This window comes from Chiloscyllium plagiosum, chromosome 8 (assembly GCF_004010195.1).
Source record: "Chiloscyllium plagiosum isolate BGI_BamShark_2017 chromosome 8, ASM401019v2, whole genome shotgun sequence".
Taxonomy (NCBI): Eukaryota; Metazoa; Chordata; class Chondrichthyes; order Orectolobiformes; family Hemiscylliidae; genus Chiloscyllium; species Chiloscyllium plagiosum.
The window spans coordinates 13,050,691-13,077,492 of record NC_057717.1 but is presented as its reverse complement, the minus strand read 5'-3'; positions in this window follow the sequence as shown (position 1 = coordinate 13,077,492).

Genomic DNA, 26,802 nt, shown 5'->3' with positions numbered 1-26,802 from the left:
AACCACTCCCACCCTCACTCCCACCTTCTCTTCCTCCCATTCAAAGTGAAACAGCCAGGAATAGGACAGAAAGGGCTAAATGGAGTGCCCGATGACCGTTCCCTCACCACCACCCCATGTGGGGAGGACCCTGGTAGGCGCCGGAGAGGACCGGGTCGCCTCGTGTGGAGATTCTGAAACATCCACGTCCCACCAACCGAGTAAGGATCAATGTTCAGTGAAGGACAATTCTCACCTTAAACCCATTGGCAGCTCTGTTTCCCCCCGGCACAACTTAGAAGGCGTGTCACTAATACCATCTTCCTTTTGTGTCGACCTGGTCCAAATGGAATCCCCATGGTCTCGGTGGGCATGAGGGTGGGCTCACAACACATCGTCACCCCCACCTCCCAGGAAGCGAGCATGGAGACTCTCTCCTACACCTCCTCCTGTAAACAGCTCAGATACTGCAACTAATCTGTGAGAGTTACTGCTCTCCTCACTTGTCCTGACATCTTCAACAATCTATGCTCATATACACGCAACAATCTCTGTTCCTGCAGCCCCTTTATAGTGGTACAGCCTGTTTTAAAATGTCTTTCTTTATCTTTCCTACCAAAGTGCATCACCTCACACTGCTCTGCATTGATCCCCATCTGCCATAAACCTGAACACTACACCAATGTCCTTTGTCCATAGACTTCAGAGTTCTTCCAGGTTCGGTGCCATCTACAAACTTTGAGATTGTCATAGCGTCACAGTCCCCATGAAACAACTGAAATCCTGCCCCACACTCACGAGTGTGAGCAAGTGAAATACTGATATATTCCCACGTACAGAGTCGAATAATGACATGCTGCCAATGGAGCAACAAATCCTGACACATATGAGACAGAGTAGATGACATATTGACAAATCACAGAGCAAGAGAAATCGGATATGTTCCACTTATCTATATTCATCAGGGTATAATGTGACGTAGTAGAAAGCGTGTACTATACCTTTAAGAGAGAGTGAATGCTGTTCTGAACTGAGAGCTTACAAGCACCTGTGGTATGAGAGGATGGCAGACCCAGAAACAGTATATTGCTATAGAGCTGGAGTCGGGTAATAAGCAGTTAAGAGAAAGAGGGTCTCAGAGTTGTGAATAGTTGATGTAAAATGTTCACTTTCAGAGTAAAAAAATAAATTAATGTTTTTATTTAAACAGTGGAATTTGGCAGATCTGTCACTCATATTTTAACAATTTACCAGGTGAATTGAGCATTCTTTATGTTTCATTTAAGTTACCAGATGAGCTTCACACTGTGTTTTAACAATTGCTGCGTGTGTATCTGTGTGCCTCTGTGTGGAGCAGGTCTGGCAGTCGCTGTGGTGCTTAAAGTGATGCAATGCCACCCTCTGCTGGCCTCCACACGCCACTGCACAGGCATTGGCAGAGGGTGAAAACCAACAGAGATTCATTCAGAGAGGGGGAGGGAGAGGGCAGCTGCTCACAGCACCATCCAAACTAATGTCTTACCCATGTATTGATCTAAATGTCCTTTAAACATTGTAACTGTCCCTGCTTTCTCCACTTCCTCTGGAAGTTCATTCCACACACAAGCCAGCTTCTGTCTAAAATAATTACCTCTCATGACTTTCGGAAATCTTTTTTCCTCGCACCTTAAAATATCCCTCAGTTTTGAATCCCCAATTCTAGGGAATAGACATCAGCCCTTCAGCTTATCTGTACCCCTCTTTATTATATAAACCTCTGTAAAGTTACTCCTTAATCTCATGCTCTCCATTAAAAAAGTCCCAGCCTACCCAGCCTCTCCTTTTACCTCAATCCCTCCTTTCCCAGCAACATCCAGGTTAATCACTTCTGATCCCACTCCAACTTAATAATATCAAGGTCAGTAATATCAAAGTGAATAGTCAAGGTGTTTTCTAATGGTACAGGGAGTCCAAAACTAGAGGACACAGGCTTAAGATGAGAGAGGAAACATTTAAAAGTGACCTGAGGGGCAGCTTTCTCACCCAGAGGGTGTTGTGCCGATGGGATGAGCGGGCAGGATGACGAGACTGTCACAGTATTCCAGAAGAGGTCTCACCAATGTACTGTACAACCACAACATCACAATCCAATTCCGATACTCAATGGTCTGACCAATGAAGCAACGTGTGTTAAACATCTTCTTAACCATACTATCTATATGAGATGCAAATTTTAAAGAATTATACCTGACGGCCTCGGTCTCTGTTCTACAACACTGCCAAAGGCCGTACTTTTAATTGTATAGGTCCTGCTCTTGTTTGATTTACCAAATACCTCGCATTAATCCAAACTAAACTCCACCTGCCACCCCTCAGCCCAGTATGTGATATTACAGCCACCTCACCCTCCCCCTTCAATTTTAAAATACTCCACCCCCTCTCCAGGAGGCCTGCACACTCCGGCCTTGATTTTCACAAAGACCATGAGCTTGGTTTGCCTTGTGTGGTTAGGGGGAAGAGGGACAGATTGCAGACACAGGCATTGGGGAGGAGAGGCTGGACAGTAGTCAGCGGCATGGTTTTAGGAAGAGGCCAGTCTCACGTTAGAGGTGGGTAATATTGATCAGTGTTATGGGACCAGAAATGAAGCTCTTCCTTCCTCTCTGGTGTTCAGTAATAAATATCCATTTTGGACCCTTCGTTGTGCAGAGTGTGTCTGCAGGCTTTCTTTCCCTAAAATTGCAGACCTCAGATAATAGTTCATAGTTAATTTCGATAGCATAGCACGTACACTAAATATCCTACAGTTGAGACAAATATCTTGTATTTGTTTAACAATACAAAGTGTTTTGTGTAGTTCAATAATGGTAACCTGATTATAATAAATCCACACCAAGCTGAAAGTGGGCACTAAAATATGACCCAAAATCTGGGTATGGTGGTGTAGTGGGTAGTGTCCCTGTCTCTGAGCCAGAGCTCTGGATTTGATTCCAATTCCTGAACTTGTGTTGTAGTGTTCCTAGCTCTGGACTAGAAGGCCTGGATTCAAGTCATGCCTGTTGCAGAGGTCTGTCACAGCATGTCAGAACAGGCTGACGAACAAACACACAGGCGAATACTGCCACAGCTTTATGGGTATTGCTGAGTGACGCTAGTGTCCCTACCTCTGGGTACAAAGGTCTAGGTGGAAATCCCACAGAGGTGTCTCATGATACATTAAAACAATCTGATTAAAAAGAATTTAGAATTGTGACTTGATGGAGAAGGAAGAGGTGTCAGTATTGCATTTCAGAATTTAGGCCCAGGGTGACTGAAAGTACAGCTGTCCGTGTTGATTGGAGTCACATTTCGCAGCAGTTGCGTTTTATATAATCAGAACGGTCATGGATAGGGTGAGTAGTCAGAGTTTTCCCCACGTTAGGGGCGTCCAAAATTAGAGGGCATTGGTGGAAAGTGAGAGGGGAAAGATTTTGAAGAGGCCTCAGGTGCACATTTTCACACAGAGGGTGGTGTGCATATGGAATGATCTGCCAGAGGAAGTGGTGGAGGCTGGTACAACTGTAATATGTAAAAGGCATCTTGATGCTGACAGACTTGGGGAGCTTTTCCGTCACTTTCTGTGTTTGTTAAAAAAACATTCATTTTAACACAGGTATTCTGAATACATTCAACATTTTACTTTTTTCATGACGCAGGGACATATGAACATACCTTCAAATCGACCGAGACCATTTTCTGCTAAGGGTATGGCTCTGTGTATGATGCACCCACATGGAACAGGGAATATGATGGAGACATAGTTTGGACAATGTACAAGGAGACCTCACATAGTCCAGTTTGGGAGAGGATAACATTATTGTGGGATTCAACTCAGAGTGGGAGAAAATGTCATCTGCCCGAGAAGAAACGGCCTATTGCACTCTCTCTCCTTCATTATTCCTCATCACAGCAATGTGTACGAGCGAAAACAGAGCTCTACTGTCATTGTTACCATTCTTATTTTTATAGAATCCCTGCAGTGTGGAAACAAGCCCTTCTGCCCAACATGTCCATAACAACCTTCCAAAAAATAACCTTCCGCGGCCCGTTCCCTTACAGTTAACCCTGACTAGTGCACCTAAACTAGAAATCACTGAAGGCTATAGACTATTTGACCAGTCTACCTGATTTATATAGTTTTGGACTGTGGGAGGAAACTGGAGCACCCATCAGAAGCTCAAACAGAGAAGGAGAGAAGGGATAAACTCCACACAGATAGTCGCCCGAGGCTGGAATTGAACCCAAGCCCCTGATGCTGTGAGGCTGCTGAGCCACTGTGCTACCCTGGAACCTCCTGACTGCCTAATGCAAAGGGAATTCAGTCAAAGCCAACTCTCCCAGGATGAAATCCCATTGCTAGCAGCTTGTGAGTAGGATATCTTCAGAAGCAGAATAACGTTTTGGACAATCTCTCATTTTTTCCTTTTGTCATGAGTTACACTAATATTTGGACAAGGTTCTTTCAACGTGAAATTGCATAGATTTTGTTTATTGTGTGTGCGTGTGTAAGTGTGTGTATGTCAGTGTTTTTAGAAAGGGAAATATCGATTCTTTATTTGCAATATCCAAACAGTTTGCCACCATATTTTGAGTAACATTGTTCGGGATCATAAAAGTGTTATTTTATCAGATTAAAGAAACTAGCCTGACTTGTTGCTAAAGCTGACCCTGACCCAGTCTGAAATTTCGTCGGCCAAATCACCAATCTGATTACATTTAAGATTTGTTGTGAGCAGTGGAGCAGTGGGACCATAAAAGGAAATAGTGACCCCATAAGCCGGGGAACTATAGGCCGGTGAGCCTGATGTCTATGGTGGGTACGTTGTTGGAGGGGATTCTCAGGGACAGGATTTAAATACATTTGGGAAGTCAAGGGCTGGGCGTGGTAGACAACGTGGCTTTCTGCATGGGAAATCATGTCTCATTAATTTGGTTGAGTTTTTTGAAGAGGTGACAAAGAAGATTGATGAAGGCAGTTTGGTAGACATTGTTTATATGGACCTCAGCAAGGTGTTCATCATGTTCTGATTGGTAGGCAGATTGGGAAGGTTCGGTCACATGGGATACAGAGGAAGCAAGTCACAATTGTCTTAAGGAAGAGGGGTATTTTTCAGACTGGAGGCTTGTGAGGAGCAGTGTGTTGAAAACATGAGTACTGAGTTTACTGCATTTCATCATCTATCTAAAGGATTTGGATGTGAATATCGGGGCCATGGTTAGTAAGGTTAGAGATGACATCAGAAAGGTTGTGTAGTAGATTATCTCAGAGTACAACGACACCACAAATAGAGGAGACAAATGGGGCAAGGACTGACAGATGAAGTTTAATTTAGATAAATACAACGTTTTGCGTTTTGGGAAGTGAAATCAGGGCAGAAATTATACACTTAATGCTCAGGTCCTGGGGAGTGTTGTGAAACAAAGGGACCTAGGGCTGCAGGTACATTGTTCCTTGAACGTGGAGTCGCAGGTAGACAGAGTGGTGCTGAACACATTTGGCACATTTGCCTTAATCAGTCAGAGCATTGAGTATAGGAGTTGTGGTGGCATGTTGCATCTGTACAGGATGTTGGTGAGGACATTTTAAGAAAACTGCGTACAACTCGATTGTCTGCAGAAACGATTTACACAGATGTTCCAGCACTGGTGTTTTGAGCGTCAGGGAGAGGTTGATTAGGTTGAGGTGTTTCACCCTGGAGTGTCAGAGGCTGAGGGGTGACATGATAGAGGTTTATAAAACCATCAGGGTCATGGATATTCTGAACAGCCACGTTCTGCTCCCCAGGATAGGGGAGTCCAGAACAAGAGGGCATAGGTTGAAGGCGAGGGGGAATGATTTAGAAAGAACCTGAAGATAAATGTTTCACACAGAGAGGGCGGGGGGGGGGGGGGGGGTGTACAGAAAGTGCTGTCAGATGAATTGCTGATGGCGGTTACAATCACAGATTTTAAAAATACCTGAAAGAAGAGGGATATTGGCCAAATGCTGGCAAATGGGATTAGATCAGATTTGATATCTGATCGGAGTGAACAGATTGGAATAACGGGTCTGTTTCCACGCTGCATGACTCTCTGATTCTCTAAGAGGGATGACGAAAAATTCTGAAGGTACCTTTCAAGTCAGAGTTCTCTTCACTGGAAATTTATCGTGCCTTTATGTTCACATTGATTCAAGGCTGCATTAATTAAATTTTTGACATAGAAGTGCGTCATGGATAATGGGATACAGACAGGAAAGTGGGGCTGAGATAACAACCTGATAAGCCACAATCTTAATGCCTGGTGGAGAAGGCTAAAATTCTCTAATGACCCACTCCTGCTCCTCAGTCCCATGTTTCTGTGTTCCACTCAGCCTCTAAAACCAGCAGTTGGACGCTACATTCTGCTATAACCTGGTGCACAGAAACAGAGGAGACCATTCAGCTCTTCAATACTGTCATACATGCTTTGTGGTGATTTGGGAAATGCAATTGGAAATCCCAGTCTGGGTATGAAAGACAACGCCCATCTCTCTTTACAGAGCTTCCCCTCTCTGCAACTTGTGCTTCATTTGTTGGTCATGCTGTAGACTCGGATTCACTGAATACAGCTCCCATACCTCACCCAACGATGGCTCACAAAATGCTCTGGTCTCCCTGACTGCAATATACAATAACAGAACATCCATGAAAATAACACCCACTAACTTTCCAACAACTGAATGTGAGAACATCAGAAACAGGGGCAGGTCGTTCACTCCCCAAGCCTGCCTTGCCCTTCACTAAGATCGTGGCTTATCTGCTCTAGGTCTCAAATCCTCTTTCATACCCAATTCTTCATAGCCCTCACCTCTCTGACTGGTCAGTATCCATTGACATTCTCTTCAAATACTTTCAGTCATCTAGCTCCACGAACACTCTTGAGAAGAGGAATCCTTACATTCAACACCCTTGAAGAAAAAACCCTTGCTGCTCCTATATCATGGCTTATTGATATGAACAAAAGAGGTTGACACAGAAGTTCAGGTAAAAATGATTGGCCCTGATATCAAGGCAGTGGTTATCTTCTGTTGACATCAAGGAGCTTAACAAAACTGGACTTAATGGGAATCAGATTAACCTCTCCAGTTTTAGAGGCAAATATGGCACAAAGGAAGATGTTCATTATCTCAATTCTGGGTCACCTCGGTTGGAGTTCATTAGGGTAGCTTCGTCTTCACAAACATCTTCAGCTACTTCATTAATGTCTCCCCATCCCCACCCCACCCAACCATAAGATCAGAAGTGGGGATGGTCACTGGAAATTCCACAATGTTCAGAATAATTTGACCCCCATCAGCTCCTGAACTGGTCTGTGTCCATGCGCAGCAAGACCCAGACTCCATTGAGGCTTGTTCTGTTAAAGGGTCTTTAACATTCATGTAACAGCACTGCCTGACACAGCACGTTGCCACAGTAAAATAGGAGTTTATTCATCACCTCACGCTGGTTTCACAGTCTTATGAGGAAGTCGTTCAGCCCCTTGACACTATTGGAGAAGAACAGGGATAGTCCATTCAGTGCCTCCAGCCTATTACTCAGGAAGAGAAGGAGTCTAGTGTGATGGGCTACACCAGAGCCCCTCAAAAATATTTGAAGGCGGTAGCCTAGACTCTCATGTTTTCTTATTTTAAAGGAAATGTAAAGTGTCTGTCCCAGATACAATGTGACTGGTCAAACTACTCGGTGTGAAGCAAAACACTATTTGCTTAAAAACGAAAGATGAAATAAAACCAAAGAAAGAGGAATTTAGAATAACGTAATTATATTGGTCAAGTTAACAGAATAAGAGATCTGGGAACTGTTAAAAATGAACTATTCCAAGATAGGAAACTCCTATAAACACAGCCTCTGGCAGAAAGGAAAATTCAGGCACAGAATATCACAAACATTTCTCCAATCCAGGAATTAAAAACAGCATCAAGAGAACATTCAGAGAGAATGGCAACAAGGAGACATTCACTGACGCTTCAACTCTGTGGAGACCCCAATAGTTTTTGATGTTACTGAGAAACCAAAACCCAGAGATCCTAATCTGTGAGAGCTGGCCACACCCATTCAGGCTGCATTAAAATAAACGTAAGGCCTCCCTCGCTGTTTACTCAAGTGGTCTTAACTAGTCAGCTTGGTAAAAATCGTTCAATCTCTCTCTGAAAAGAAACCAGGACAAAAATAACCTCTTAAAGCTGCAGCATCATCACACTTGTCAGCACATCGAGCTCTCAAAAAAGAACTAGGGGTAACCCAATCAGGCCCTTGGCCCTGTCCAATCGGACGAGGAAGAAGCCACTCAGTCCCTTGAGTCACTTACACAGGAACAGGAGGAGGCCATTCAGCCCCTTGTGTCACTTCTACAGGAGCAGGAGGAGGCCATTCAGCCCCTTAAGTCACTTATATAGGAACAGGCTGAGGCCATTCAGCCCCTTAATCACTTATATAGGAACAGGAGGAGGCCATTCAGCCCCTTGATTCACTTACACAGGAACAGGAAGAAGCCATTCGGCCCCTTGAGTCACTTACACAGGAAAAGGAGGAGGCCATTCAGCCCTTTAAGTCACTTATATAGGAACAGGAGGAGGCCATTCCCCCTCAACGCACATGTAAAGGGACAGAATGAGGTAATTGATCCTGATTCCTAATGAATCGCTTATGCCCAAACCTGGATTCTCCTGCTCCTCGGATGCTGCCTGACTTGCTGTGCTTTTCCAGCAATCTACTCTCTACTCTGATCTCCAGCATGGGCAGTCCTCACTGTCTCCTAACTGACGCTCTAATATGATGAACAAGTGGAGCAGATGCGGCACAGACAGACTGCTCCACGTTGTTCCCCCGGCTCCGTTGCTCATGATACACACGTGGGACTTTAAAGTGTTTTTCTAGTGTTGAGGAGGGAAACCATATGTCTTGTGTGAAGTCTCAAGAAGGCATCTTCTATCTCCGAGAAGACAGCCTGGTTTTCTCTATGTAAGGCGGAAGTGGATGGGAGTGGCTACGTGTTTCAGATGGAAGGTATTGTGGCTGCTGTTGGGGATTGTGAGCAACCTGACCTTCAGTACGGGTTCACACGCCAACTGCACAATAACATGGGGAGAGTTAATTTAGGCATATAAACTATTAGGAAAGTCACGTTAGACTGATGAATGGACTTTCTATGTTCAAATAATGCTGATCGTGCTCATGTTGATCTTGTCGAGTGCACATCCTGTTCAGTGTAACCTATATGCCTTCCTCTGTCCAAGTCTATTTCCACCTTATGATCTGTCTGACCATGGTTACTATGACCGGACTCCACTGCTCATAAATAAAATGTTTCCCAGTAATGAGGTACACGTGACAATAAATCAACCCAATCAATCCTGGGTAAATTATGGTATTTCTCACCCTATCAATGTCTGTTTTGGAAGTAAGTGATCGCTGCCACTCCTCATGTTTAGCGTCTCCATTTCTTCGTCGCTCACAGAACTACAGATTAAACACTCAGCTTATTCAGTGTGTCTCCTCATGAAACCATCACCCGTGTCTGTGGTAAGGAGATTATTCCTTACAAAGGAGATCAAATCTGTAGAGAGTGACCCAAATGATCTCTCAGCAAGGATCTACAATTACAGGAAGATGGCATTACTTATGAACGTGTATCATTTTACAAACACAGAAAGCATACCATTGACTGCACCCATTACTTACACAGGGTTTGATTCGGAGCAGTCAGCATAGACTTGCGAGTGGGAGATCATGCTTCCCAAGTTTGTTAGCGTACTTTGATGAAGTGACCAAGAAGGTTGACGAGGGCAGAGCCGTAGACGTAGTTTCTATGGATTCCAGTGAGGCCTTTGATAAGGTTCCAAATGGCAGGATGCTCAGGAAGGTTACATCACTTGGAATGCTGGAGGATCCGGCCAATTTGATACACATTTGGCTTGATGGAAGGAAGCAGAGGGTTTTGTGGAAGGATGCTTGTCAGACTGGAGGCTGTGTCCATAGCTGCTTCTTATCTATGATTTGGTTGAGAATGTACAAGGCATGATTAGTAAGTTTGCAGATGACACTAAAATAAGTGGTAGCGTGATCAGTGAGGAAGTTTATCAGAAATTGCAGCAGGACCTTAATCAGGTGGGGAAGTGGGCCGAGAAATGGCAAATGAAACTTAACATAGAAGCGTGAGGTCTTGCATTTTGGAAACTCTAATCAAGGTTGGAGTTTCATGGTGATGCGAGGGCCTTAAGGGTTATAGTGGGCAGAGAGACCTTGATGTTCAGGTGCACGGTTCTCTGAGAGTGGAGTCACAGGTAGACAAGGCAGTGAAGAAGGCTTTTGGCATACTGGCCTTCATCAGACAGGACATTGAGTATAGAAGTTGGGAAGTTATGTTGCAGTTACCCAGGACTTTGTTAAGGTTGCACTTGGAGAATTGTGTTCAGTTTTTGTCACCTTGTTATAGGGAGGATGTTATGAAATTAGAAAGAGTGCAGAAGAAATTTACAAGGACGTTGCCAGGACCCAATGGTCTGAGTTATAGGGAGAGGTTGGACAAGCTAGCGCCTATATTTAGATTGTAGGAGACTGAGGGTGGACCTTATAGAGCTGTATAAGATCATGAGGAGTATGGATAGGGTGAATGCTGTCAGTTTTTTTCCCAGGTTTAGAGATTCGAGGACTAGAGGGGATTCGTTTCAGGTTAAAGGGGAATGAATAAATGGAACCTGAGGGGTCTCTTCTTCACACAGAGGGCTGGTAGCTGGACGAACTGCCAGCAGATGTATCAAAAGCATTTGGATAAATATGTGGATAGGAAAGGACTAGAAGGATATGGGCCAACTGCAGAGAAATGGGGTTAGCGTGGATGGACATTTACAAGGTGGAGTCGAACCCCTCTATTAATTAAAAGTAAACACACAGAAAAGTTCGCCTCTCCTCGTAATCTGTTAAAATATGAGTGACACAGATCTCCAAAATTCCAATATTTTAACAAAAATAACAAATTAGTTTCTTTAAATTAAATAGGGGACACTAAACAATAACTATTCACAAATACAAGCCCCTCTTTTCTTAACTACTTACTACCTGACTCCAACTGTATAAAAATATGTTGGTCCAACAACCCACATATTAAACAGTACAACCTCGAGACTGCACAGTCTCTATCTTCTCCGCTGTGTTCACTCTTCCAGCTGCTGATCTCCCTGAGTGTTGTATTTTTTTTACTGCAATGAGGTTTTAAATGAACATATGTCTTTGATAGAGAGTGTTTGAGGTGGCTAGTTAGCACTCCTGCTCTACAGCATTTACTCTGCTGTTGGATGGCAGTGGCTCTCCCTCTAGTGTTCAAAATGCTGGGTTTATGTACTCTCCATGATGCAATAATTTTCATAGTCTGATTATTTTCCAGGTGTCCAAACAATAATATTCAAATCCCGTTGGCTTCTGGTAACCTGAGAGTTATTTAAACTCTTTGGTTAGATTTGAATTGCTGTCAAAACAGCAACCAAAACTCAGGTATCCATTTCCCAGCTAATGGTGACATGTGGAACAGTCTGACCTTTAGCTGGCATCTGTCGCTGTACTTTCTATTCAGCAAAACCCGTTCTGTCTTAAAGTGACCGTACATGCTTTCGGCTTCATAACACTGTCCCCCTTCAGGGAAAAAAAACCCATCAGAATGAAAAGATGACTTCATTCCTTTTTGTCTAATTCTTCATCTCATTATTATGAAATATAAAAGTACTAATCTCACCTATACCATTAATATTAATTCTGCACACAGTAATAACACTGGAATAAGTCAAATCTTATCTACATTATTTCCTTTAAATCCGCGTAACACATCTGCTATCACATTTTTAGGACCCACAGCATGGACATTTTGTAAGTTTAAAGTTGGTGACATAAGACTCCAATGAAATAGTCTCATATCCTGGTCTTTAAATATTCCAAAACAAGCGAGAGGATTGTCGTTGTTGTGCACAACCGTCTCCTACAGTTTGTTTGTCATATAAACATTAAAATGTTGTCAGGTCAATACCAAACTCAGTCATTCTTTTTCAATAATGAGGATTTTTGTTTTCTGGTGGATGTTGAGTCTTTTCAACAAGTAGACAATTGGCCATTCAATTCCATCATCATCTTTCTGTATCAATACATCTCCGAGCCCTATATCCCTAGCATCAAATACAATTTTCAAAGGTTTTCAAAATATTTGGTACAGCTAAAACTGGTGCGGTGATTAAACCTGCTTTAAAATTCTCAAATGCCTCCTGGCATTGTTCTGTCCACCACAATTCTGTGTTGTTCTTTAATAAATCCATCAGTGGTGCCAATACGCTGCTAAAGTTTAGAACAAACTTCCGATAGAATCCACTCAGTTCCAAAAATCGAACCACCTCTTTCTTCGAGGATAGTCGGGGAAATTCCTCAAAGCCCTTCGTCTTTGTGTTCCATGGGGTCAACCTTCAATGTCCAGTGCAATGTCCCAAGAACGTGACCTCTGCCTTCGCGAATTCTGTTTTCTTAAAGTATATTACAAAGTTTGCTTCTTGTAATTATTCAACATGCTCTGCCAACTATAACATGTGAGCTTTCAATCACTTTTGAAAGATAATTATATCATACAGATAAGCTACACAATTTGTTCATCTGGCCACAACTCTGTTCCTGAGTCTTGAATGTGTCTGGTGCATTATTCATTCACATGACATAATTGATAACGTTTTTGTCATATCCGGTATCTTTACCAGATAGTTCAATTGACACAATTTTTTTTTAATTTGAAAAGGGCCACTAAACCAAGGTTTGAAGGGATTTCCTACCACTGATGGCAATCCTAATACATCATCCCCACGGTACATTGTCAACGTTTCAGTGTTTTTATCTGCCACCTGCTTCATTCTATGCTGTGTCCTCTTTAGGTTCTGTTTAGCTAACTCACTTACTCCATCTAATCTCGCCCTCACCTCACATACATAATCCAAGTGAAGGTCTCCGACTTCAGTCCGTGACTTCCTTAAACAGCTGAGCAGTAAAATAAGACCCTTGGTCTGACTGAATCTCTCTGTGTTGCCCACAGCGAGTAAAGTCAGCTACCAACTCCTCTACCTCCCTTTTTGCCTTAACATTCCGAAATGGAAATGCCTCTGGAAATCTGGCAGACACATCCATTATGTTCAGCAAATATTAGTTTCCAATTTTACTTTAGAAAGGGTAGCTACACAATTAATCATAACCCATATGATAGGTTCTTCGAATGCAATAATTGCCAGCAAAGGAGCTGATTTTATTATTGCCTGTGACTTACCTATCACTTGGCATGAATGACATGTACAACAAAAATTAACCACGTCCTTGTGTATTCCAGGCCACTAGAAATGCTTCTGTACCTTAGCATGGTTCTTCCATACACCGTGGTGACCTCCTCCAAGTAGTTCATGTATTAACCGTAACACTGTATACTACGACTAACACAATCTGGTGCACTTCTGCCCATTTCCCTTCTGCACTAATCTGTTGTGGTCTCCATTTTAATTTTAGGATTCTATCTTTAAGTTAATAACTTTCAACAATATGTTTGGATTCCTTTTCTGAGTGTGTGTATGTGTATTTGTGCATTATATCTGTTGTACGTCCATTTGCCTTTCAGGACTAAACACCTCTGTCTGACCCCCAGCCTGTTCAGGTTTTTCCTGCACCGTTACATCAGAAAGGGTGTCAGTTAAGTCAACATCAACTCCTTTGTCTTTTTCTTTAGTTTTCCTTTCCTGCTCTAACTATGACAGTGGAATTCTGTTACCACACATTCTGAAAAATATCCTGGGTATTTTTCTTTTAACTCCCCATTTCCCTAGTCTTCCTTAACTTCTCCACCACAAGAGGAGTCACTCCCACCATGGATCCTGTTAAATCGTTCACAAGAACAATCCGTATTCCTGGAACAGACAGTCTGTCACTCACTCTCACTGTTACTTCCACAAACTTGATTTGGCATTCCAACCTGATGTTACACAAGTGAATGCTTAATTTCTGTCCCCATTCCACAGATTATCACTCTCTTGAGGAACATGTCAGAAAGAGTGAAAATATTTCCAACTCTTACTATTAGAAGCTGAGAGAAAGTGAGGACTGTAGATGCTGGAGATCAGAGTTGAAAAGTGTGGGGCTGGAAACGCACAGCATGTCAGGCAGCATCCGAGGAGCAGGAGAGTTGATGTTTCAGGCATAAGTCCTTCATCAGGAAAGTGGGGCGTAAGGGAGGGGCAAGGGGTTAAGAAATAAATAGGAGGGTGGGGGTGGAGCTGGGTGGTAGGTAGATTGGAAGGCGATAGGTAGATGCAGGTGGGGGGTGATGGTGATAGGTCGGGCAGGAGGGTGAATTGGATAGGTGGTAGGACAGCTGGAACCCGCAAACTATAAGGCATCAACATTGATTTCACCAATTTCCAAATCTCCCCTCCCCACCCTCATCCCAGATCCAACCGTTGAAGTTAGCACCGCCCTCTTGCACAGTCTTAGTTGTCCATCTTCCTTCCCACCTGTCCACTCCACCCTCCCCTCTGACATATCACTATCATTCCCACCGACATCTTCCTATCGACCCACCAGCTACCCTTCCCACAGCCCAACTTCTACTTTCCTATTTCACTTTCAGCCCACTTGTCCCCCCGCTATATTCCTGACGATGGGTTTATGCCTGATGTGTCGATTGTCCTTCACTTCAGATGCTGCCTGATCTGTTGTGCTTTTCCAGTGCCCCACTCCTCAACTTTTAGAGACTGAACAGATTCCATATCTCACAAAATTATGCCCTTCACCCCCTGTTCTTTCAGAGTAAACTTTATCCACAGAGGCAGATTCTTTGTAGAGATCAGGCACTGACTCCACAACCAGACCCTTCCTCGGTTGTACACTCTCCTGCAGATGTTCGGCTCCACTTGGGGTTTCCTTTACCAGTTTCACTGATGCCAATGGCTGAACCTCTTCTACACATCTTTTTCCAAAGTGTCTTCCTGCAAAGTCCAGCACTGTGTGTCCCAGCTTACTGCAGTGAAAACACCTTTTTCCCAGTGCCCTTCTTAAACCATCGGTATTGTAATTTTATTTGATCCACTCCCTTAAAATGAGAACACCTGAGGCCTTTCACCACCTTTCAACCCCTTTGGGTTTATTTTTTCACCTGTGGTAAACTATTGCCAGTGTGCTCTACTATTTGTTTTGTAGTGTAGGATCTCCCCTTCTCCTATTTTCTATCCCTTACAGGATGAAAGTCCTCCCAAAAGCTAAATTTCATCTAATGCACCTGCCATTTCTGCCACGCTTCTCACTTCTTGAACTTTCTGTTCATTCACATTAATTCTTACCATCTCTGGAATTGAGTCTTTAAACTCCAGCAGAATAATCTCCCCTAGAGCCTCACAGGTCTTATCCATTTTAAAGGCCAGCACCCACCTATCAAAATGACTGTGTTTAACTCTTTCCAACGCAACATATGTCTGACCTGGTTCCATCTCTATGCTTCTGAACCTCTGTCTATATGCTTATAGTATCAATGCACAACCACTCAAAATAGCCAGTTTAACATCTACATAATCTTTTGAACCCTCATCTGACAGCGCTGCACATAACCCACTAGCCGTTTCCACCAGCTTCGTCTGAAGGAGCATTACCCACAAGTTCACTGGACTCGCCATCTGCCGAGCCAATTTTATCAAATGAAACAAAAACAGGTTTTGACATTTTTCTCACCGAAATATGGCAATATACTAACATAGCTGAATACATCCCTATGTCCTCCCTTCATCTCTATCCTGTTAATTTAACTTTATTGTCTAATTCCCAACTTCTGAATTTCAAATTCTCTCTCTCTTTTTCCTCTCTTTCCCTTTCTCTTTGTTCTCTCTCTGTTTCAGTCCAAGTTTTCATCTTCTAACTCCAGTTGCCATATTCGCAATTTAAGATTTTTCTAACTCTACTGCAGTTGCCTGTCTCTCTGACACACCAACGTACTTGACCAACTCCATTTATTCCTTTTGTCTCTGGTTAATCCCAATTCAAAACTATTTGCTAATTCTAAAAATATTTCTTCTTCTGTCTTTCTAAACTTCCTTAGCTAATTTGGGAGCCTCTTAAGTAATGATAAAAGCCATTTCCCTAACTTTTAATTTAACCAACCACAAGTGAACAAAATTAAACGAATTTTCCCACCGGTTTTGTTTGAAGATCTAGGTCACTAATTGCCATGTGTTGAAATTTGCTGGGACCTTTTGTACCCCAAATCTGTCCAAATCCCATACGGCAAGGCTGCAAACTGTGATGACATCAATGTCGAATCCCTCTGTTAATTAAAACAAAACATACAGAAAAGCTCACCTCACATCATAATCTGTTAAAACGTGAGTGACAGAGATTTCCTAAATTCCACTAATAAACGAAAAATGACAATTTATGTATTTGCAAGTTGGCTCGCTGAAGCTTGGTGGCATGTCTCGCCTCTCCATTTATAACTCTTCGTTTCTTATATTGAGTGATGTCATTTCCGTTTTTTTTAACAAGAGAATGTAGATAAGTTCTAAATTAAAGTGTTTATTGATGGACTTCTGGTTAGAATGCCATTCCTCGAAGAAGGTCCTTGCATGTCTTAGCATGTGCGCGTGTTGCCCCAGTCAAAGTGGTCCCCTTCTTTCTCTGTATGTATGTTGCCCCAGTCAAAGTGGTCCCCTTCTTTCTCTGTATGTAAGGAACATAGTGATAGTGGGTCGTGTCTTTTGGTGGCCAGTTGGGGTCCATGTATCCTGGTAACGCGACATCAGCACCATTGCAATGGTGGTAAAATGATTTTATATACACTGTTTAGTCAATGTGTGTGTGTAGATAAGTAACATTTTTCATATGTGGCCAACATTCTAAGTGAACAACGGAGACACAGTTATCGTAAAATCATGAACATGATGGATAAAATTTGTAAAACATTAAAACATTATTTGATGCTCATCTAAAGTGATATGTTCCCCTTCTCTCAATGTTCCCTCCTTTTCTGGAATTCTCGACTCTAATCTCTCATTCTTATCAGGATATGTGTTATAAGTTCTTGCTTCTGGTATCTCAACGCATTTCAGTTAATCCACTTTCTACCGGGACTTCAATATATTGGTCTGGTGGGTACTTTACAAAGCTAGTGTCTGTCACATGATTGGAGATAAAAATTCTGCCATCAGACCCAGCATTTGAACATATTACTCTTTTGTATTTGCACTGTACAAAGTACCACATACACTAGAATTACCAAAATATTGAGGAATGTACATCGACTTATTTCAATAATCTAGTTTTCTCATTTTCACATTTCCTCATCTATATTCTCTCTCTTTCTCTCTTTGTAGCTAGTTAAGAAATTCACCAATTATTCTTCGCGTGCCTCTTCTCAAAACTCCTTATTTCGGTTTATTTCTATTGCTCTCTTCTCGATGTAAGGTGATTATCAGTGAGCAATGCAACTACAAAGACATGCGGGAGGAGCTGGCCAGAGTTAAGTGGAAGGGGAGTCGAGCAGGGAAGACCATGGAGCAGCAATGGCAGGAATTTCTGTGGTAAATTCGGAAACTATCACAAATTCATCTCAAAGGAGATGAATCATACGCATGGGAGGACAAGGCAACCATACTATATGGCATCAAACCAAAAGAGGAACCATACAATGTGGTGAAGATGATTGGGAATCCAGGGAATTCATTGGCTCTGAAACTACATTACGCTGGCATCACTGACACTACAGAGCTCTTAATCATGGTCAGGAAGAGAAACAGAGGGAAAGGCATTCATTTTAAACACAGAAGATGGTATTACTCAAGGAAAAATGTTTCAGATGAATTAAACAATTGAAATTAAATTCAGTTAATTGGTTTTGACGTGTCAGGTTGGAAGCATGACCCGGGGGGAGACCTCAGCAGAATGAGAATATGAAAATGGAAGTATTTCCACATTAGAAAGCAGAGTAGGTCACTGAGTACATGACTGATGGGCGCATGGGTCTCGTTGTGAATTAAGGGACAAGCAGCAGAATTGCATTTCAGATATTGCAGCTCTAAACTGCCTATTAATGTAGCGCTGTAGACTACATCAGCAGGAGAAGCAGACCTGCATTCAAACACTACCTGTAGCATTTTGCCCTGGATAATCTCCTCAGTCTGCCATTACCATCAACACGATCTATGGCTCAGTAACGAATGTGGGTGAACGTGTCAGGGTCAGAACCACGTGAACCTAAAACTGATGCTAACGCATTAAAGTTACCACACTTGACCAACAGATGTGATCGAAGCTCTGCAGTCCTGCCACATTCAGTTTTAAATGGTGATGGACGATTAAACAAATTACTGGAGGAAAGGGATCCACAAATATCCCCATCCTAAATAATCGAACAGTCCTGTACTTCAGTGTAAAAGACCAGGATGCGGTATCTACACCATCCTCAGCCAGAAATGTTGAGTTGATGATCCACCTCATCCTCGCCATGATGCCCACAGAATCACAGATGCCAATCTTCAAACAATTCGATTCACTCCACGAGAAATGAAGAAACAGCTGAACACAGTCAATATGACTAAGGCAGTGGGCTTTGACACCATTCCTACATTAGGACTGAAGACTTGTGTTGCACAACAAGCCGTGTCCCTGGGGAAGCTGTTTCATTCGAGCTCCAGCTCTGACATCACCCTGGCAATATGGAAAATTACTCAGCTATGTCCGGTCCCCTAAGAGGAGAATAACTACAATCTGACGATTTACCACCCCTTCAGTCCCATCACGACAGTCAAATTGGTGGGATATATTTTTGACGGACTGTCAAGCAGCACAGAAATAACCTGCTCAGTGTGGTTTCCGATAGGTCCCCATGTGGAGATGGCGCTGTTGTGGAAATGTCACTGGATTACTAATCCAAACCAGGCTAATGATCTGGAAATTAAAAACCATTGACAAAATATTAAGATGCAAAATCTGGTGTGAGTAAAAGTGCCCTTGAAGCCAATGTCCATTGTACACACCAATTTCTTTCCCCAATGTACTTTCAGGAAGTGAATCGCTTTCTGGTCTGACCTAAACGTGACTGCAGACACACAGCCATGTGATAAACTTTTCAATGGTCTCTGAATCGGCCAAGCAAGAAACTCTATTGTATCAAACTGTTCCGAGGTCTTAAATGATAAACCCGGACAGAACATCCGGCCCCAGCCTCAGTAATGGAAAAGGAACGGGATGCACAATTCTGTCGACACTGCAGAGACCTCCTTCCGAACATCTGAGAGCTTGTGACAGCATTTACAGAGCTTTCCCACAGACTGCACAGAAATATCAGGAATGGAGTGGGCCATATAACACATTGAGCCTTTCTCATTGCCGTTCATATTCAAACATTTCCGCAATGCACTTATCCTACACAATGAATATATCCGTTAACGTGAATAACCTTGGGAAGCTATAAAATAGGAAGTGCAGTAGCCCCTTTGGTCCATCTAGTTCGCTATAATAACGGCTGGCACTTTATTTCCACACCGTTCTCCTGCTCTCCCACCATCCCTTTACTGTCTCTAAATCCATATTTATATTCAGTGTGTTGGCTTCCAGGTTCCAGCACATTCCCGAGGTTCACCAGTCTCTGAGTGCAGACATTTATTGTCATCTCAATGCAGAATGGCCTGTCTGTACCTAATAGTGTGGCCCCTTGTTTTAGACACCACAGCCTGGGGAATTATCATCCCTGCTTCCAATCTTCTCACCCTGTCAGAGTTTTATATATCTCACTGAGATCTCCATCCATTTTCCTAAACCCCATGAAATACAGGCCCAGTCGCCCCAAACTCTGCTCCCACAACAAGCCTGTCATCCTAAAGGTCGGTCTGGTCAGCGTTCTCTGTTCTCCCTCAATGTCATGTTTGCCCTTTGTTAGGTACAGAGACCAAAACTGCACACAATATTTCACAATGTTCGAGATGGGATCTCACTAACGCCCTGTACAGCTGCAATAAGACACCCTTACTCCTGGACTCACATCCTGCTGAAATGAAGGTCAGCACACCATTGATCTTCCTAACTGCTTTCTTTCCTTCAATATTGCTTTCAGTGACTGGTATGCAGGGAGATCCAGATCCTTTTCAATGTTACAGCTCCCCAATTGGTGGGTCTATGTATCCTGGTCAGCGTGCAAATGCCATTTCCAGTATTGACTTCTGGGTTCAGAACTGACTGAGCTGCGGGGACCTTGGAGGCTGCGCAGAAGGAAACAACAAAAAGGAACATTTTTCCCTTTGTAGATGAACATGTTTCAAATACTTCATTTCCAAACGATAGTCTTCCAGTCTATTGTTTCCACCAAAGGGCACACTGTCACCTCTACCCACATTGCTCTCCATCTGACACGTATTTGCCCATTCACACCACTTGCCTTAGTCACCTTGAAGCTTTTTTGCAACCTCCTCACCCACTCATAATCCAACATCCTTCAGTTCTGTCAGCAGGTTGGGATATATTGCATGTTATTTCAACAGCCAAATGTTTAATGGGTATTGTGTACACCTGGGGCCTGAGCACAGATCACTATGATAACTAAGCAAGCCTCCTCTGTTAAGTTTTTTTTAAAAATCCTGAATCTGGATGTGACTGGTTGGGCCAGCATTTATTGCCTGTCTCTAGTTGCCCCTTGAGAAGGTTGTGGTGAGCTGCCTTGTTGAACCGCTGTGGTTCAGTGATGGTAACACCATTGAATACCAATGGGCCGTCTTTAGATTGCATTTTATTGGTGATGGTCAGGGTCTGGCATTTGTGTGGCCTGACTATTACTTGCCACGTGTCAGCCTGGATACTGTCCAGATCTTGTCGTATTTGGACATAGACTGCTTCAGTATCTGAGGAGCCACAACTTTTGCTGAACATTGTGCAATCATTGGCGAACATTCCCCGCTTCTGACCTTTTAGTAGAGGGGAGGTCATTGATCAAGCAGCCCTGAAGATGTTTGGGCCGAGGCCTCTGCCCAAGGGACTCCTACAGACTTGTCCTGGACCTGAGTTGGCTGACCTTTATCAACCATGACCATCTTCCTACGTGTCATGTATAATTCTAACCAGCGGGGAGTTTGCCCCTGATACCCATTGGTTCCAGTTTTGCTCAGGTGCCTTGATGCCACACTTGGTCAAAGGCAGCCTTGTTTTAAAGGCTGTCACTCTCATCCAACCTCTGGAATTCAGCTCTTTTGTCTATATTTGAACTACGGTACTGAGGTCAGGAGCTGAGTGACCCTGGGGGAGCCCAAACTGAGCATCATTTACTAGGTTATTACTGAGCAGGTGCTGCTTGAAAGCATTGACACCTTCCATCACTTTACTGATGGGTTGGTATTTGGCCGGATTGAATTTGTTCTTTTTTTCTGGTTAGGAGATACTTGGGTAATTTTCCACGTAATCGGGGAAATTTCGTTGTTGTAACGATATTGGAACAGCTTAGTTAGGGCCGTGACAAGTTCTGCAGCACAAGTTTTCAGTACTATTGCCAGAATGTTGTCAGAGTATGTACACTTTGGAGTATCCAGTGTCTCCAACTGAATCTGGAAATCGCGTGATCTGAATCAAATTGGCTGATGACTGGTAACTGAATTGCTGAGGACCGCTGGAGGAGTCTGAGATGGATCATCCACTCAGCATTTCTGACTGAAGAGTGTTGCGAATGCATTAGCCTTATCTTATACACTGAAGTGCTCGGCTCTTCCATCATTAAGGATGGAGATATTTGTGGAATCGCCTCCTCCAATGACTTGTTTAATTGTCCATAACTATTTTCAACTAGAAGTGGAAGGACTGCAGAGCTTAGATCTGAACCGTTGCTTGTGGGAATCACTTAGCTCTGTCTATCACTTACTGCTTATGCTGTTTAGCACACACGTTGTCCTGGTTGGTGGCTTCACCAGGCTGACACCTCATTTTCAGGTATGCCCGGTGCTGCTCCTGCCCTCCTGCCCTCTCCATTGATCCAAGGTTGATCCTCTGGATTGATGGTAATTGTTGTGAGGGGGATATGCCAGGCCGTGAGATTGCACTAGAGTGCAATTTTGCTGCTATTGCACCTTATGGAAACCCAGACTTAGGCTGCTAGATCTGCTTGAAGTCTGTCCCATTTAGCATGGTGATAGCACCACCCAAAATGGTGGAGGTTGTTCTCAATGTGAAGGTGTGACTTTGTCTCCACAATGACTATGTGGTGGTCACTCTTACCGATACTGTCTTGGACAGATACTTCTGCATCTGGCAGATTAGTAAGGTTGTGGTCAAGTAGGTATTTTCCTCTTGTTGGTTCCTTCACCACCTACTGTAGACCCAGTCTAGCAGTTTTATCCTTTAGGACCCGCCCAGCTTAATCAGTAATGTTGCTGCAAAGCTACTCTTGATGGAGGACGTTAAAAAAACCCACCCAGAGTACGTTTTGCGCCCTTGCCACACTCAGTGCTTCCTCCAAGTGTTGGTCAGCTTGGAGGAGTACTGATTCATCAGTTGAGAGAGGCGGGTACATGGTAATCAGCAGGAGGTTTCCGTCCCCATGTGTAAACTAACGCCATGAGACATCATGGCATACGGAGTCACTGTTGAGGATTCCCAGAGCAATTCCCTTCCAACTGTACCCCACTGTTCCGCCACATCTGCCGTGTCTGTCCTGCTGGTGAGACAGGATATATCTGGGGAAGTTGATGGGTGTCTGGGAAATGGCCATACTCACAGAACCTTTCATATAATGTCAGGCTGTTGCTTGACGAGTCTGTTTATTTCTATTCACTGTTTCCTGCCAGCTGTCCCATTCTAGAAACATGTCCATATATTCGCCCCAATCCACTAAGATTTAATTTTGTAAACTAGGCCTGGAGCTTTACGATTGTTTTTCTGAAAATGCAAATGTTTTACATCCATTGCTTCTGTTTCATTTGTCTCCCAGTCTGCTTCTCAAACATAATTCCATTTCATAAATATATATTAGTGTTGTCTATGACCATTACTTTCACTCCCAATATTTTCTCCAAAACCATGTACTTACTTTGTTGTATGTTCCATGTACTATATCATTTTCCACACCATACTTCGTTTTCCTAGTATTGATAAAAAGTTCTGTCAAGATAGAACTGAGGTAGTGGCTTCATAGTTCTGCCATTTCCCTGTTCCCCATTGTCCATTTTCTTGTTTCAGATTGTCAGGAAGCTGCAATTGTTTTCTCATACATCTCACATTGGCATAATTTGACAAACTATTAACGTTCACTCTTATAACTCTTGTGAATATACTCTTCAGAAACCCATCAATTCCTGCCTTAGGCTGCTCAATAACTGACCTTACCTAGCCATATACACTCACAGGAGTATTTATTCTGTACTGTCAAAAATACAGCACGATCTACAGTAGTCCCACTTTCCGACACCAGGCCCATAGCCTGGAATGTTATGACACTTCCAGTTGCTCGTCCAAGCACGTTTTAATGGCTGCGAGGATACCCGTGATAACTCTCCTCTCAGGAATTAAATTCCTGACCCCAATACCCTCTGGGTGAAAGAAAATTATCTTTTATTCCACACTAAACCTCAAACCCTTCACTTTAAATGTGGCCTCCCTTGTTCTTGGCCCTGTGACTAAAATGAACAGCTACTATCTATCCACCCTCTCCATGCCCCTCATCATCCTGTCCTTCTGAATCAAATCCCCCTCAGCCTCTCTGTACAAACTAAACAACCCGAACTTACTCACCGTCTCTCCATAGCTGCAATGCTCCATCCCAGGGAACATCCTGGTGAATCTTCTCTGCACACCCTCCAGTACTATCACGTCCTTGCTCTAATGTGGCTCCCAGAATTACACAAAGTACTCTATCTTGGCCTCACCAAAGCCGTGTATAACTCTTATAATCTACGCCCCGATTAATAATGGCTACACCCAAGGTCCACTTCTTAACTAATGTATTACCATGTCCAGTCAACTTCAGCGATGCGTGGAGAAGCACACTCTGAGCTTCCTAGTGTGCTACCATTCATTGAGTCCTCCCCATCTGGTTCATTCTTCCAAAGTATATCACATCATATTTATTACTTTACGTTCCATCTGTCATTGATCTGACCAGCTGACTAATCTATGTGTATCTTTCTGTAACATGAGACCTTCCTCCTCACTATTAACCAACCAGGCAAACACAAAGTTACTTATCACAATCCCCAGCACCTTCACCCACCCCCCTCCATTCACATCTGCACCATTTATGAATACCACAAACAATAAGGGACACAGCACTGATCCCTGTGGTACACCAGAGGACACTGGTCTCCAGTCACACAACCAGCCTTCTCCCACCACCCTTTGACTCCTGCCACTAAGACAATTTTCATTGTAACTTGTCAGGTTCTCCTTGATTCCATGAGATTTTACTTTATTTTTCATTTCCCCATGTGAAGCTTTGTCAAAGGCTTTGCTGCAAAACTAATTAAGCGACCTCCTCAAACTAATTCACATACGGTACGTGTGACTTCCCTCTGATAAAGTTATGATTTTTATCCCCGATTAAGCCTTGTCATTCTGATTGGGGTTCAATTTTCTCCTTCCCTATTTTCTCCAGTAGTTTCCCGAACAGTGATCTAATACTTGCTTGTCTATAGTTCCCGGTCTATCTCTTCCATCCTTCCTGGAAAGTAGAATCGCATTAGCTGTTCTCCAGTCCTCTAACACCTCCCCTACGGTCAGATTTAATTAAATTTTTCAGTCAGGGTCTTTCTTCCCCTGTCTCCCACAACAGCCTGTGATACAATTCATTCAGACCTGGCAATCAGTCCAATTTTCTATCAGCCAAAGCCTCAGATTTCTGCACGCATTTTACATCAATCTACTCAAGAGCTTCCCCATCCATCTTCTCGAATTCTGTACCTGCCTCCTCCTTCTCCCCAGTAAAATAGTTGTGAAGCTCTCATGTCACAATCTCTCAATATTCTCCAACGTCACACACCGATTGCCCTCTAGGTTCCTAATGGACACGAACTGTTTACTGATTATTCTGTGCTACTTGTTGTCTGTGTAGAATATCATGGGATTCTCCCTAATCGTGCCTGCTTGCAGTTCTCCAGGCCCCTGTCTTATTCAGTCCCCTGTAAGTCCCTAAGTTTCTAAGATTCACTACGATCACATCTCATTATTTGAAATTTGAGTTCACAGGCTGAGTTTCCCAAACAGACAATCTTGCCATTTTAGGGATTAATCTGGAGAATGCCTTTTGCAGTTCCTCGGTAGTCAATATATTTTTTCTTAGATGGAGTCTGCACAACAGTACACAATACTCTCAGTTTTGTCTCAGCAACACGCCATGCAACGGGTGCACGACATCTTCTATATTCCAATTAAATTCTCATGAATGTAAACCTAATTTTTACTGTTCCATCTGCACAATACTTTCTGCTTTAATTTTTCTTATGATATTAGTGTGTGAGTTCTTAACAAAGTGCTTCTGAATATCCAACTATACGTTATCCATTGGTTACTCATTGCTAATGTCGACAAGAATTATCTCCAAACCATCCCAAATGAAGGTTTGCCACTTTTGGTTTTCCTTTCATCGAGGCATTATCATACTCCCCAGTTTTCCCCTTACCTTCTATATACCAAGTCGCATGTTCTTTGTAATCAAGTCCAAAAGACACCCGACTGCGGATGACAAGGTAATGGTCTGTAGTTCACCACTCTCCATCTTCATCCTTACTTAAACCGGCGGATAATATTTATAACAGTCCCTTATCCCGATTGGCCACCTGCCTTTCTGGAATGTGTTGGAAAATAATGTGAAAATCCGTAATGCAAACAATATGACTATTGCTGCTTCCACTGAAATTTTTGTATGAAGTAAATCTGGTCTGTCAGATTTATCAACACTCAGTCTAGTTGTCTTTTCAAATATTACCTCACCCCAGATATGAATGATCTTAGACTTTACTTACACAAGTCCATTGGTCACTTGGTATTTCTGGGAGAATTTCTGGACATAATTCTTCCATGAAGACAGATACAAAGAAACTGTTTATTTTCTCTGTAATGTCTCTGTTTTATACAATAAATTATCCTGTCCACACACTCACTGTTCCATATTTGAACTTGTTTTTATTGTTGTTTCATACATTGACAGCAGCTTTTTGGCAGTTTTGACGTTGTTATTGTATTGGCATGCTTTTTCTCTTTTTGATTTTTACCTCTGTTTCTTTGTCCTCCTTTGCTGGGTCCTACATTACTCTGAATCCACTGGCTTACTACAATACTTGGCATTTTTCTAAGCTGCTTCCTTTGATCTAATAGGTAAATGGGGAGGAGGGAGGGGATTGTGAAAGTGACAGGTCGGAGAGGAGGGTCGAGTGGATAGTTGGAAAGGAAGATGGACATACAGGAACATTCAAGAGGGCGGTGCCGAGTTGGAAGTTTGGACTGGGATAAGGTGGGAGGAGAGGAAATGGGGAAACTGGTGAAATCCACATTGATCCCCTATGGTTGGGGGGTTCCCTGGTGGATGAAGAGGCGTACTTCCTCCATGCGTCAGGTGGTTAGGGTTTGGCGATGGAGGTGGCCCAGGACCTGCATGTCCTTGGTGGAGTGGTAGGGGGAGTTAAAGTGTTCAGCCACAAGGTGGTGAAGTTGGTCTGTGTGAGTGTGTCCCTGAAACGATCCACAAGTTGATGCCCTATCTCGCCGATGTTGAGGAGACCACATCAGTTTGAATGGATGCAGAAGATGAAGCGTTCTGCCTCCCTTCATCACC